This window comes from Littorina saxatilis, linkage group LG1 (genome assembly GCF_037325665.1).
Source record: "Littorina saxatilis isolate snail1 linkage group LG1, US_GU_Lsax_2.0, whole genome shotgun sequence".
Lineage (NCBI taxonomy): Eukaryota > Metazoa > Mollusca > Gastropoda > Littorinimorpha > Littorinidae > Littorina > Littorina saxatilis.
Window position 1 is genome coordinate 102,112,922 of NC_090245.1, and position 14,142 is coordinate 102,127,063.

A 14,142-nucleotide genomic window follows, 5' to 3' on the forward strand; every position below is an offset into this window, starting at 1 on the left:
ACCACACATGACAATTGTTAACAGGATCATAGAAAAACCACACATGACAACTGTTAACAAGATCATAGAAAACACACATGAGAAGTGTTAACAGGATCAGAGAAATCATGCCACTAAACAGCATCATAGAAAAAACCCACAATACACCTGTAAACAGCATCAGAAAAAACACACACAAAGGAAAACAGTAAACATTATCACAGAAAAGGAAAAGGCAAAAGAATGAACAGCATCATAGAAAAACACAGGACAGCATACTTGAAAACACAAGTAATTGTTCAAAGACAAATACACATGCAGGACAACAGTTAACAGCATAATTCAATCATTTGGTTATATGTATAGCGCAGTGAAAAGCATCAAACACAATTATTGTAATCATTTGCTAGACAGAAACGCGAATACAAAGGATGACAGCAGACAGCGTACACATGAAATCCTCTGGCGTGGTTCGATACTTCAGAAAAACACAACATTGAGACGACTTGAAAGGATTAGCTATGAAATCTAAGCGTTGGCCTAGCAACACGAAAACACCATCTTTCTTTTTTTCTTCTTTTTTTTTCTTTTGAAGTTGCTAAGCACATCATTGTGGGGTCTTTAATCAATCACACACGTTTATATATATATTCTAACATTTCTTTTTAATGATGTAAATGACAAACAGACAAGACATAAGTTGTTGTTGTTGAAATATTCTATACGTCAGTCAGTGCTGGTTAGTTGTTTTGCGAAAGGGGGAGAGAGAGAGAGAGGGAGAGAAAAAAAAAGAGAGAGAGAGAGAGAGACAGAGAGAGAGGGGGAGGCGAGAGAGAGAGAGAGAGAGAGAGACAGAGAGAAAGAGAGAGAGAGTGAGGGAGGGAGAGAGAGAGGGAGGGGGGAGGAGAGAGACACACCGATAGAGAGAGACAGAGACAGAGAGATAGAGAGAAAGAGAGAGATTCGGATTCGGATTCGGATGGTTTATTCACATAGGCCATTGCCCCTAGTGAAGGGGTGTGAACAAAAGCAAAAACATTGAATCATTTTTACATTCAGTAGACTCAAAACAGTGCATGTTTTTCTCAAAAGTGGATAACAGATACATCAATGCAGACATCTACATACAAAATTACGATAACAGTGTTTCTCTTATCTTAAATGCTTTATACAGACAGACAGACAGACAGACAGAGAGAGACAGAGAAACAGAGAGAATACGAATAGAGAGAGAGAGAGAGGGGGAGAGAGGGGGAGAGGGAGAGAGAGAGAGAGAGAGAGAGGGGGAGAGAGGGGGAGAGGGAGACAGAGAGACAGAGAAAGAAAGAGAGAGAGAGGGGAAGAGAGAGAGAGAGAGAGAGACAGACAGACAGACAGACAGAGACAGAGAGAGAGACAGAGAGACAGAGAGAGAGACAGACACATAGAGAGACAGAGAGACAGAGAGACAGAGACACTCAGAGAGACAGAGAGAGACAGAGCGAGAGAAAAAGAGAGAGAGAGAGAAAGAGAGAGAGAGACAGAGACAGAGACACAGAGAGAGACAGAGACAGAGAGAGAAAGGAAGAGAGAGAGAGAGACAGACAGACAGATAGATAGACAGACAGACAGAGAGACAGAGAGTCCGACAAACGTATACAGACATTGAGGCAGGTAGGCAGACACTACAAATCTAGGTGGATAGACATGTATATAGACAGGAATACTTGCAGCTCGACAGGAAGACACAATAGACAAACACCGAGGGGTAGCCGGACAAGCAGGAAGGCGAACAGACACGCAAGCAGGCAATTACACATCTAGACAAAAATGAACACTGGTGGACGCAAGATAGACAGATAGACACAGCCAGACAGAGGTATGTAACGCAAATCAACCAATAAATCAGCCATCGTATCAGCCAACAACTGAATCAGCCAACTAATCAGTCAGCGAATCAACCAGCCAGGCAGCCAGCCAACCAGTCAGCTAAAAAGACAGCCACTGAACCGAACACACGAACGTACACAGGTACACAAGAAACAAGTTGCAAAACGAATGAGCCTTACATCTGCACTCTCTTATTCATCAGCCTTGATTCCGGGCTGTCATGCAGCCAAGCAGTCACGGTCCAGCGACCGCTTTCATGTGGTCACGCTTCGTTAACCTGCCACCCTGATGCAGTCAGTGCCAGACATCATCAAGTTAATGACCCAGCCCGACACCCACCTCCACACCACCACCATCACCACCACGACCACGACCACAATCATCATCATCAGCGCCACCACCGCCTCCACCGCCACCACCCCCACTGCCATTCCAAGCAGAGAGCTGTGAGTTGTGGTGAAATGGTAAAGGCTGCTAATTTCTTGGGCAGCAGATTGAAGCGAGTTGTTTCAGTAGAGAAACGGGTTGCTGGTGTATTGCTTATGACAGAAGTGATTCGGAATATATATAAGAATAGATAAGTAAGGGTTGAGTCGACTTTTGTCGCTTATATTTTGCCAACAGAACCGTGAGTCAGTCAATAGTCGTGGCTGGCTGGCGGGTCAGCTCTATCTGTCTCTGTGTGTCTGTCTGTGTGTCTGTCTGTGTGTCTGTCTGTGTGTCTGTCTGTGTGTCTGTCTGTGTGTCTGTCTGTGTGTGTCGAAATCAATTTAAAAACACTTTCATCTTATTCCTTGTCGGTTCCTGATTCCAAAAACATATAGATATGATATGTTTGGATTAAAAACACGCTCAGAAAGTTAAAACAAAGAGAGGTACAGAAAAGCGTGCTATCCTTCTTAGCGCAACTACTACTCCGCTCTTCTTGTCAATTTCACTGCCTTTGCCATGAGCGGTGGACTGACGATGCTACGAGTATACGGTCTTGCTGAAAAATGGCATTGCGTTCAGTTTCATTCTGTGAGTTCGACAGCTACTTGACTAAATGTTGTATTTTCGCCTTACGCGACTTGTTTTGTTTTTGTTTGACGGTATTATTAACTGACTGTATTATTATTAAGCAGGTAATACGTCCATAATGTCAAGTACTGTAATCTGCATGTTATGTTAAGCTCCGGCCTTACTTGTAGGCGAACGGTATGTTATATGTCCCGGCGTCTGTCTGTTATGTCCTAATGTTGTATATATGTCTTGTATACTTGCCATTTACATATTTATTATAAATGTTGATGGATGAATGATGATACATTGTAGACGGATGCATGTTATTGATTAAAAGCCCCACAATGATGTGCTTGGAAAAAAAAGAAAGAAAAAAAAAAGAGAAGGCTTGACTAGTTTTGAACAAATCAATCCTGGGTATTGGTTGTAGAAAATTGATAGACCCGTACCTTTCGGTGACTCTGTGAAATAGGTCCTGAATATAGTTGGGCACTTCGCCATGATATACTTTGTACATCATTACAGTCTTATTAAACTGTAACTGTTTAACTAGCGGCAGGTAGTTTAGATTCTTTAACTTCAAATCAGCTGATAATTGTGGACCATTTTACATGAATTTAGCTGCCCGACAATGTAGAGAGTTTAATTTTTTCATGTGAATATCAGAGACGCCATCCCAAAGAGTTGGTGCGTAATTAATATGGGATAAGATGTGGGCATGATAAAATAGCTTTAGTATTGCGATATCGACATATTGCTTTAACTTTGATAGCAGAAACAAATTCTTGGATAGTTTTTGACAAATATAATGTACATGAGATTGCCATTTTAATTCTTGATCGACTATCACACCCAAAACACGATGTTCCGTTACCTGCTGAACAGGTTGTGATTCCAGCGAAAGATTTAAATTAAGAGGTCGTGAGAGAAGGAGGGAGGGAGAGAGAGGGGGAGGGAGAGAGAGACAGAGAGACAGAGGCACAGACAGACAGACAGACAGACAGACAGACAGACAGACAGAAAGAAAGAAAGACAGACAGACTTGACAGATAGACAGTCAGATAGGCTGAGAGACAGACAGACAGACAGAAAGACAGACAGACAGACAGACAGACAGACAGACAGACAGTCAGACAGGCTGAGAGACAGACAGACAGACAGACAGAGGTAACTACCTGCAGTCATTAAATCGTTGACTCGTGGTGTGAAAATCGATTAGAGCCCCTAGTGTGGAATTTGATAATTATAATCTATTTTGCCCAGAAACCTGATCTGATTGCACGCTGACGATGCAATGGAGAAAAACGTGACGTCGTTCCACCAGGAAAAATAGAGTCAATCACATTGGTTGAGATGAAATAATCACGTTGTGCATGTATACGAATTTGTATATAATATATATATACTTTTTTTTTAATATAACCACAAGCTATGCCGTAGGGTTGATTTTTTTTCCTGTCAAATTTCGGAAGTTAACAGTCCTTGGAAGCACTTTTTTTCCCAACCTTGAGTTCAGTAAATCTGACAGAATAACGACGACGTGTTCTGCGATTTAAAAAAAATGTTTCGTGCCATGTCGACCCCAAAGGACATTTCTACTGGGTGCGATCGCTTGAAATATATATATTCACAGCCAGGGTCTTCTTGGCGCTCAGTTTGAAGAAGAAGAGAAAGGAAAACTAGGAAAGAAAAAAAAGCAAGAAGAGGAACGTGACATTGACAGTAAGGGGCAAATTATACCTGCGCAGAGTCAGCGGCGCTGCATGCTGCGATAGGGATTATGACGAGTACTGGGCCTGTTTTCCTTTCAGATGTAATTTGCCCCTATTGGGCAGAATATACCTGCGCAGTTTCAGCGGCACAGACGACGCACTTCATTATATTTATGCCGCGATAGGGATTATGATGAGTACTTGGCCTGTTTTCCTTTCATGCAACGTGTAGCGGGCTGGGATACGCTGCAGTGCGTCGTCAGTCCTGCTGAAGTTACATATGTGAGCGGAGCCCCTAACGGTACGCCGCTGCCTGGACCAGTGACAGAGTGAATTGAACCGCGTTGTTCGAGAATCGATGGTATCTTTTTGTTACATGAAGCACGATCGTCGGTGGCGATGCCTGGAAACACATTTGTATGGACGGCAGGGGTCTTCGTGTTTACCAGTGTAATCTGCGTCAATGCACTACCTGTACATTACAGACATGTTGAAATATTGTTAAATGGTAGCGAAAACCTTTCTCTTCGCACCAACAAGCTTATTTTTGAAAGTGTCCAATCGTTTATCTGTAAATCTGGTCGTTTTTGGTAATTTGACTCAGTACGCATATCCATGCCAACAACCCTTATTTTATATACATTTTTCAATTATATAATTATTCAGCAAACTACTGCTTATTTGCCACTGGATTACAGTTTACAATGTATTATGTATATTCTTTTTGTTTGCGCTAACCACCTTCATCTTTCTATGTACCTACCATTCTTTCGTCCCACCTCCACCTCCCCCCCCCCTCTTCCTCCTGCTAGCTTTTTCCTGTTCTTTTTGGTTTGCTTCAAATATGCTGTTGACCTAGATAGTTCCATAGTTTATAAGTAATGTTTGTCCGACATCATATTTTTGTTAATTTGTAACTACGTAGGGCGCGTAGGCTAATATAAGCGTTCGCTTGAGTTCGTGTCCCTATTGTTTATCGTTGTATTGTTGTACCATGTTTGATTTAATAAAATCATTGTTTAAACCAATCTGCGTCAAGGTGAAGAAAGGACAACATCAGCGACAGCAACAACAGAAATGCCCTCTCAGAAAAAAGCAACCCCTAAAAAATTAAGCAAAGAAAAAACCAAAGGCAAAAACAATTGAAGAAAAAGAGAAAGAAACAAAAGAAAAGAACGAAAGAAGGAAGCTAAGAAAGAAAGAAAGAAACAAACAAACAAACAAACCGAATACAAACAACGACAGAGCGAACTAGCGTCAATCAAAAATTCTGCTGGGCGCACTGTTTAGTGTTATAAAGATTGAACAATGTATAGTTGTTCGTGGATCGATGATTCGTTCACCGTGTCTGTCGGTGGCAATGCTTGAAAATAAATATGTATGCATGGCAGGGGATTTCATGTTGTGTGGAGTGGTTTCAAACAGGAACAGAAGCATATAGTACAGCGACAGCAGTAGCAGTATCCCCCCCCCCCTCCCCGGAACAAAAACAGGAACAAATCAAACAAAAACAAATAACAAACAAACAAAAACATCAACAGCAACGCAAAGTCCTTCTAGATTTTCATCCGGCCTGAGATAAGGCCAGAATCAGCACTATAGAAATGTCGTGCAGCTTCATCAGAAATGTTATTATCTAATGAATCCCCTCTCAACCATTTGTCGGAAAACTCCAAAACAATTCAAAATGATGAGTTCATTTCACATTTGAATGTTGCCTATATAACCCCTGTGACACCTCCTCCTCCTCCTTCAAATCCTCCTCCTCTTCTTCCTTCTCCTCCTCCTCTTCCTCCTCCTCCTCCTCTTCATCATCAAGAAGAAGAAGAAGAAGAAGAAGAAGAAGAAGAAGAAGAAGAAGAAGAAGAAGAAGAAGCGCAGCAGCAGCAGCAGCGGCAGCAACAACAACAACAACAACAACAACAGCAACAACAACAACAGCAACAACAACAACAACAACAACAACAACAACAACAACAACAACAACAACAACAACAACAACAACAACAACAACAACAACAACAACAACAACAACAACACCACCAATAACATATACACTGATCTACAACAACACTCAAATACAGCTAGGAATGAATGGCTCGGTTTGAGTTTGTTGCAGTTGACCCTGCACAATGCGACCTATCATGTTTTTGTTGAACAATTTTGCTGTCACACCTCCCATAGGGTGACGTATTTCACAACTTCCTGTGTTACACAAACTCTGTGATGACCAATTTTGCCTTCACCCCTCCCATAGGGTGACGGATTTCACAACTTTCTACAGATGAACAATGTTGCCTTCACCCCTCCCATAGGGTGACGGATGTCACAACTTCCTGTGTACACAAACTGATGACGTATTTCACAACAAAATGGCGCTGCCCATGGTCAACCTCGAAACTATCCGTATAGAATGGGGGCGTCCTCGCCCCCATAACAACAACAAGGCATTGCGCCACTCAGCAGAATGTGCACGACCCCAGTCTCAGTGGTGGCAGGCCGACAATGCGAGCTGGTGTGCATCAGGTTGGAATGAGCTTATTCCAGCCCTCGATTCATCCTATTTCCCTTGCGAGCAATCTTTGGTGGGTTGTTTAGCACATAACACCCAAAACTGAGATAAGCTGAGTAAATCGAGCGGCTTTGATTCAGCAAGCAGAACGTCGCACATCTGTAAAAGCTTCTATTAGTACGACAACGAACTCAATCCATTTACCACCCCCCACCCCCACCCCTTACCCCCACCACCCTCTGCCCCCCCCCTCCACCTCACGATCTTCTGCTGTGCAATCTCTCCTGACATTGCCTTCTTAGTAAAACTATTCTTTGAAAAATAAATCAGTGTGGTATGATTGTTTCATGCACTGCTTGCGGAATATCTTTTTATATTTAGTCAAGTTTTGACTGAATATTTTAACGTAGAGGGGGGAATCGAGACGAGGGTCGTGGTGTATGTGTGTGTGTGTGTGTGTGTGTGTGTGTGTGTCTGTCTGTGTGTGTGTGTAGAGCGATTCAGACTAAACTACTGGACCGATCTTTATGAAATTTGACATGAGAGTTCCTGGGTATGAAATCCCCGAACGTTTTTTTCATTTTTTTGATAAATGTCTTTGATGACGTCATATCCGGCTTTTCGTGAAAGTTGAGGCGGCACTGTCACGCCCTCATTTTTCAACCAAATTGGTTCAAATTTTGGTCAAGTAATCTTCGACGAAGCCCGGGGTTCGGTATTGCATTTCAGCTTGGTGGCTTAAAAATTAATTAATGACTTTGGTCATTAAAAATCGGAAAATTGTAAAAAAAAAATAAAAATTTATAAAACGATCCAAATTTACGTTTATCTTATTCTCCATCATTTGCTGATTCCAAAATATGTTATATTCGGATTAAAAACAAGCTCTGAAAATTAAATATATAAAAATTATTATCAAAATTAAATTGTCCAAATCAATTTAAAAACACTTTCATCTTATTCCTTGTCGGTTCCTGATTCCAAAAACATATAGATATGATATGTTTGGATTAAAAACACGCTCAGAAAGTTAAAACAAAGAGAGGTACAGAAAAGCGTGCTATCCTTCTTAGCGCAACTACTACCCCGCTCTTCTTGTCAATTTCACTGCCTTTGCCATGAGCGGTGGCCTGACGATGCTACGAGTAAAATGGCATTGCGTTCAGTTTCATTCTGTGAGTTCGACAGCTACTTGACTAAATATTGTATTTTCGCCTTACGCGACTTGTTTTGTTGTTGTTGTTGTTGTTGATTTAAGGCGTAAGGGTCACCCAGAATTTGGAAAAAAATCGTTTTTCAGATATACTAAATTATGATGTTGCCAAAAGCTAGAAAAATATCTCTATTTTCATGTGCAGTTTACATTTTGTCTCTAGCATACATAGTTTTCTTGCAATAAGTGCTCAAAGTAGGTTGGTGGGAATTAAAAATCACTGGCCGAAATATCTAAAATAACAACAATCCTATTTGCGCTGAGCTGCTGGAAAATAATAAGCATAATCTGTCTCCCTGGTTTACAACAACCGTACAACGACTGCTCCCTACAGTTGACGGCAAGATGGCGGCTTTCGTGCATTGAAAGTGAATTTCGAAGCGAATTATCAAGCCTACTGTGAAAAGAGTCAACTTTTTGAGAAAATCATCATGTTTTATGTGGTGAAAGTTCGCGCGAAATCACAGAGCAGCTACACTGTCTGCATGATCAACTTTTTAAAATATTCACCTATTCCATTGAAACTTTGCACATCAAATGTTCACTTGACTGGCTATAGTTTGTTCTAAAATGAAGCTGATAATCAGAAAAATAGAATTTTTTTGATTGTGTGATATATCATAATAATATATCGAATTATAGTATTCTTTTGCTAATGCTACTAAAAGCAAAATTTCCAACAAAACAGAAGCTTTTAGAACATACTGTAGGTAATGATGCTTTAAATACGAGTGCCAATTTATTTTTCAATTGGACACATACTTTTCCCCCAAGAGTGCATTGAAAAATGCTAAAATTAGCACTTTTGCAGGTTTATTTTGCCCATTTTTTTACGAACTAAATAATTTTTTCAGTTGTTCTACTTAATTTATGCATTCAAACTTGATGTTTTCTGAAAATATAATGATTTTTGAAGAAAACTACCAAACATCAAGCCAATTCATTGATTACAAGTGACTGAATAAAAAAAATAACAGTTTTGGTCCGACAATCTGGGTGACCCTTACGCCTTAAACATATGTTTATTTGAACAAAAGTTACAATCATGACATGTATACAAAATACACAAGTAACAGCAACAAGTTAGAAGCTTATAGTGGTGTTCCTGCATGGACATTAGGCCAAAAAAAAAAAAATAGGTCTGTTTACGGTAACCCGACCGACCCTAGTTTTTTCGCGCGACCCTAGACTTTTTTTTGGCATTTGGGGAAAAAATAAAATTAAAAAAATCTTGTTTTTTTGGCAAAATAACGTAAAAATATGTTTTTTTGGAAAAAAAAAGAAAAAAAATCCCGACCTACCGACCCTATTATTTTGGCCTATGTTACCGTAAACAGACCTTTTTTTTTTTTTGGCCTTACAACGTAAAGCGGTAACGGCTGAACAATTCGTCAATTTTGGAATGTCTTGGCGGAATAGGAGGGATGGCGAATAGGGGCGATATACCTTAAACAGGTAAAGTAGTACGCGACAGCCAAACCTCCTTCGCGGCGGCCCATTTGATTTATTTGTCATTATGTTTTTCCTTTCTCTAAATCATTTAAAGTTGGGGTAACACCCGAGAACATGCCCCTAAAGGCCCGGTCACACAGCCCAAAAGTCGCGTACACGCATTTGTTTGTTCGTTCATGGGCTGAAACTCCCACGGCTTTTACGTGTATGACCGTTTTTACCCCGCCATTTAGGCAGCCATGCGCCGCTTTCGGAGGAAGCATGCTGGGTATTTTCGTGTTTCTATAACCCACCGAACTCTGACATGGATTACAGGATCTTTTTCGTGCGCACTTGGTCTTGTGCTTGCGTGTACACACGGGCTTGTTCGGACACCGAGGAGAGTCTGCACACAAAGTTGACTCTGAGAAATAAATCTCTCGCCGAACGTGGGGACGAACTCACGCTGACAGCGGCCAACTGGATACAAATCCAGCGCGCTACCGACTGAGCTACATCCCCGCCCTGCGTAAACGCATGAATCACGCATAAAATTTGGTTGTGCGTGCTTGTCGGTCGAGAATTTGACCATTTTCGCTGATTTACGCGATGAAAATCACCGATGAATTGCGCAAGAACTACGGAAAGATCACGCAAAAATCACTAACAAACCACGCACTACAGCGCATAGGTACGCAAAGGTCCACGGAAAACCACGTATAATCTGCGTACTATCACTAATGAACTGCGTATGAATCGCGCATGATTCGCGCATGAACTGCGCAAGGAATGCGCGGCAGCGCGCACGTCCGTTCTGCGCATAGATATAAACTGATGCAACCGCGGCGCCTTGGCATTCAGTCGCGAACGATCACTGATATTCCACGCATATTTCGCGCATTGTTCGCGTAAGAACTACGAAAACTACGCAGAAATTACGTAAAACAGCGCAATACTGCGTAAACTCTTACGCGAAGCCGAGTCCTTTGAGCTGCTCAAAACCTGGAATCGCGTAAAGCGCCGATCCGGCGAACATCGGCGGACAACTACGGAGGTTCCACGTCAGACAAACTGATGAAATGCGCAAATCGCGCATGTATCGCGTAAGGATCAAATTTTGTGCGTGATTCATGCGTTTACGCGACTTTTGGGCTGTGTGACCGGGCCTTAATGGTTTAACCGTGAGGGCGTTAAACAACATTAATCGTCAGTACATGCAGGTATCAGATACACTTCTTCTTTTTCTCTAAAAACATCCCCCTTCCATCCCTCATCTCCCCTCCTCTCCAATCCATCCCTCCACCAAACTCTTTCAATGTGATTTCTTTTGCAATACTGGTTGTGTACACTAAGCTTATCTGTGCTTCCCAATACTTATACGAGATATAAGAGATACACTTTATTACGCTGATACATCTTCCTTCCATCCCTAAGCTACCCTCCCCCCCCCCCCTTTTTTCGCTCCTTTCACCTTTAACAAATCCTTTCAAAGTGATCAATTTTACAATACTGGTTGTGTACACTAAGCTTATCTGTGCTTCCCAATACTTATGATAAGAGATACACTTTACGACACTGATACATCCTCCTTCCATCCCTGAGCTACCCCCCCCCCCCCCGCTTCGCCCCTTCCCCTTTAACAAATCCTTTCAAAGTGATTAATTTTACAATACTGGTTGTGTACACTAAGCTTATCTGATACATCCTCCTTCCATCCCTGAGCTACCCCCCCCCCCCCACCCCACCCCCTTCGCCCCTTCGCGATTAATTGTACAATACGGGTTGAGTACTCTTACAAAAATAAAACCCCACACTGATCCCGCAGTCTATTTTCCGCAACACGCCCTCTCCCCATCATTCATTCTCACCTTTCAGCACAAAGCGTTCCAAAAGCCAACGTGATCTCTATTAGCCTACAAAACTGGATGAGTAAACGAACAACAACAACACAATCACGTAACCGTAAGTTTTTCATAACCCACTCCCACCCTCTCTCCTCTAGTACCCTTTCTCATCTTTCAACACCAATCAACCCCCCCCCCCCACCAGCCCCCTCTATTTCCTCTCCTCCCCCAACCCACCCAACCCTCCTTCCCCCCAGGGGAAAAAAATCAACGTGATTCATTTTCGCATCATGTTTATGCCAGAGGAAGAAGATAGCCTCTGCAGGATCAAAGGCAATGCAAGCAGGGCATTTTATTCGGAACCAGGAAAGATTGCACAACCCAGAGTCTGATATGTGTGTGTGTTGCACAGTTAAGTGTTTGGATTTCCACTTGATTCTCCGAGCACGTGCCGTTCGTTTTTGTTGGAGGACGGGGATTTGGGGGGAGGGGGGGTGGGGGTGGGGGGTGGGGGGCGTTTGCGGTTAGCGTAGAGAGAGGAATGATCTTTGTGTCTATCTTTCTGTCTGTCTGTCTTTTTATCGCTCTCTCTTGATGATAATCATATCCATGATCATAGAGAATCTCTATGTCTCTGTCTGTCTGTCTGTCTGTCTGTCTGTCTGTCTGTCTGTCTGTCTGTCTGCCTGTCTGTCTGTCTATTTGTTTGTCTTTTTATCGCTCTCTCTTGATGATAATCATATCCATGATCATAGAGAATCTCTCTGTCTCTGTCTGTCTAGATGTCTGTCTGTCTTTCTGTCTGTCTGTATGTCTGTCTGTCTGTCTGTCTGTCTGTCTGTCTGTCTTTTTTTCGCTCTCTCTTGATGATAAATCTATGATCATAGGGAATCTCTCTGCCTCTGTCTCTTCCTCTCTGTATTTGTTAATTTCTCTCTCTGTCTATGTCTCTCTCTGTCCGTCTGTCTTTAACGCGTGTATTTTTTTTTACTCTGCTCGCTACCTGAGCAATAGGTCATTCCCGGTAAAGCGGATGAAGTCTCTTCACAGGGACGCAAGCAGCCCTAGAATTACGATTCATGTTCGAGATTAGTCGGCTCAAGTCTTTTAAACATAAGTTTATTTTAACAAAGGTTACACTCATGACATGTATACAAAGTTAACAGAAACAGCAACAAGCTAGAAGTTTATAGTGGTGTTCCTGCATGACAGTACAACATAAGGCGGTAACGGCTGAACAATTTGTCTAAATGTCGTTTGAAGTATACTTACCAATCCCCGCAATACTCGAGTGAAACGCAACTTGGGGCACAGTGAGATGCTTTGTAACACGAACACCGGAGACGATGTTATTCTTCCTCTGCTGTTCATTAACCTTCGCCGGCACTCGTGGGTCCGTGCGGACCCAGAAGGGTGTTTGATTGCAAATATCTCTTAAACGAGTTGGAATTTTTTAATGAGCTTTTAGAAATGCCCCAGACACCTAAAAAGCTATCATCTCCTAAAAGCTCATTAAATTTCAGTGATAATTAATTAATTAATTAATGGTCAAATTTAGACTACACACGGAAGCATTCGTGGGTCCGTGCGGACCCATACTTCTCAAAGAAGGAAAAGCGTGTATACCCTTCCGAGGCACTCGTGGGGCCGTGCAGACCCATACTTCTCAAAGAAGGAGAATTGTGCAAACCCTTCCGTGGCCATGCAGACACATAATATTTTAATTGTTCCAAATACCGGAAACGGCCTGTTTTCATCGCTACATCATGGCGGAGGCAAGTGTCAGCGGCAGTTTTGCCTTGAAGGAGCTGAAAAGCGATTTCGCCAAACATGGGTAGGTTTTTCTCCCAGTATTTCATTGTTGTTTTTGGCGATGTGGGGGAGCCTCATGGTAAGCTGAACAATTCACAGATTGACAGTGATGGTAGAGCTAGGCTGGCATGCAGGCCTCGTGTGTGTATGTGTGTGCGTGTGTGTGAGGGGGGAGTGTGTGTATAGAGCGTGCTGAGAGAGAGAGAGAGAGAGAGAGAGAGAGAGAGAGAGAAGTGTGTGTCACAGTAAACTGAGACAGTCAAACTGAACAAGACAGACAGGCAGAGAAAGACATACAGGCACAGTACAGACACAACACACACACAAACATACCCCCCACACACACACATGCAGTGTTTGATCGGACAATATTTTAAAAAAATGACAATAAATTTCAAACATTTATTTTCATCCATAGCATTTTGGGTCAAGTGCAGAAGAAGCTGTGTGTATGAGAGAGAGAAGTAGACGTGGCACAAAATGTGCTGTAGGCCTGGTGGTACACTGGATCAGCCAATGTCAAGAGCAAGATGGCACAGACAATGCGAAAACATGATACAGAAACAGTATCTGACAGGCACATTATTGTCCATCGAAGCAGGCAGTGCATTCAGCTTTCGTATGATCTGGACAGATAAATGACCTGCACCTCTGGCATCTCTGTTTCACTTTTCGGTCAACCTTCCAAAAACACATCAAACATCGTGCTCTCTTGTGCGATTTGCTGGTAGTTTCAGCAGATGTGCTGGGCTCAGGTTCTGCCTGTCT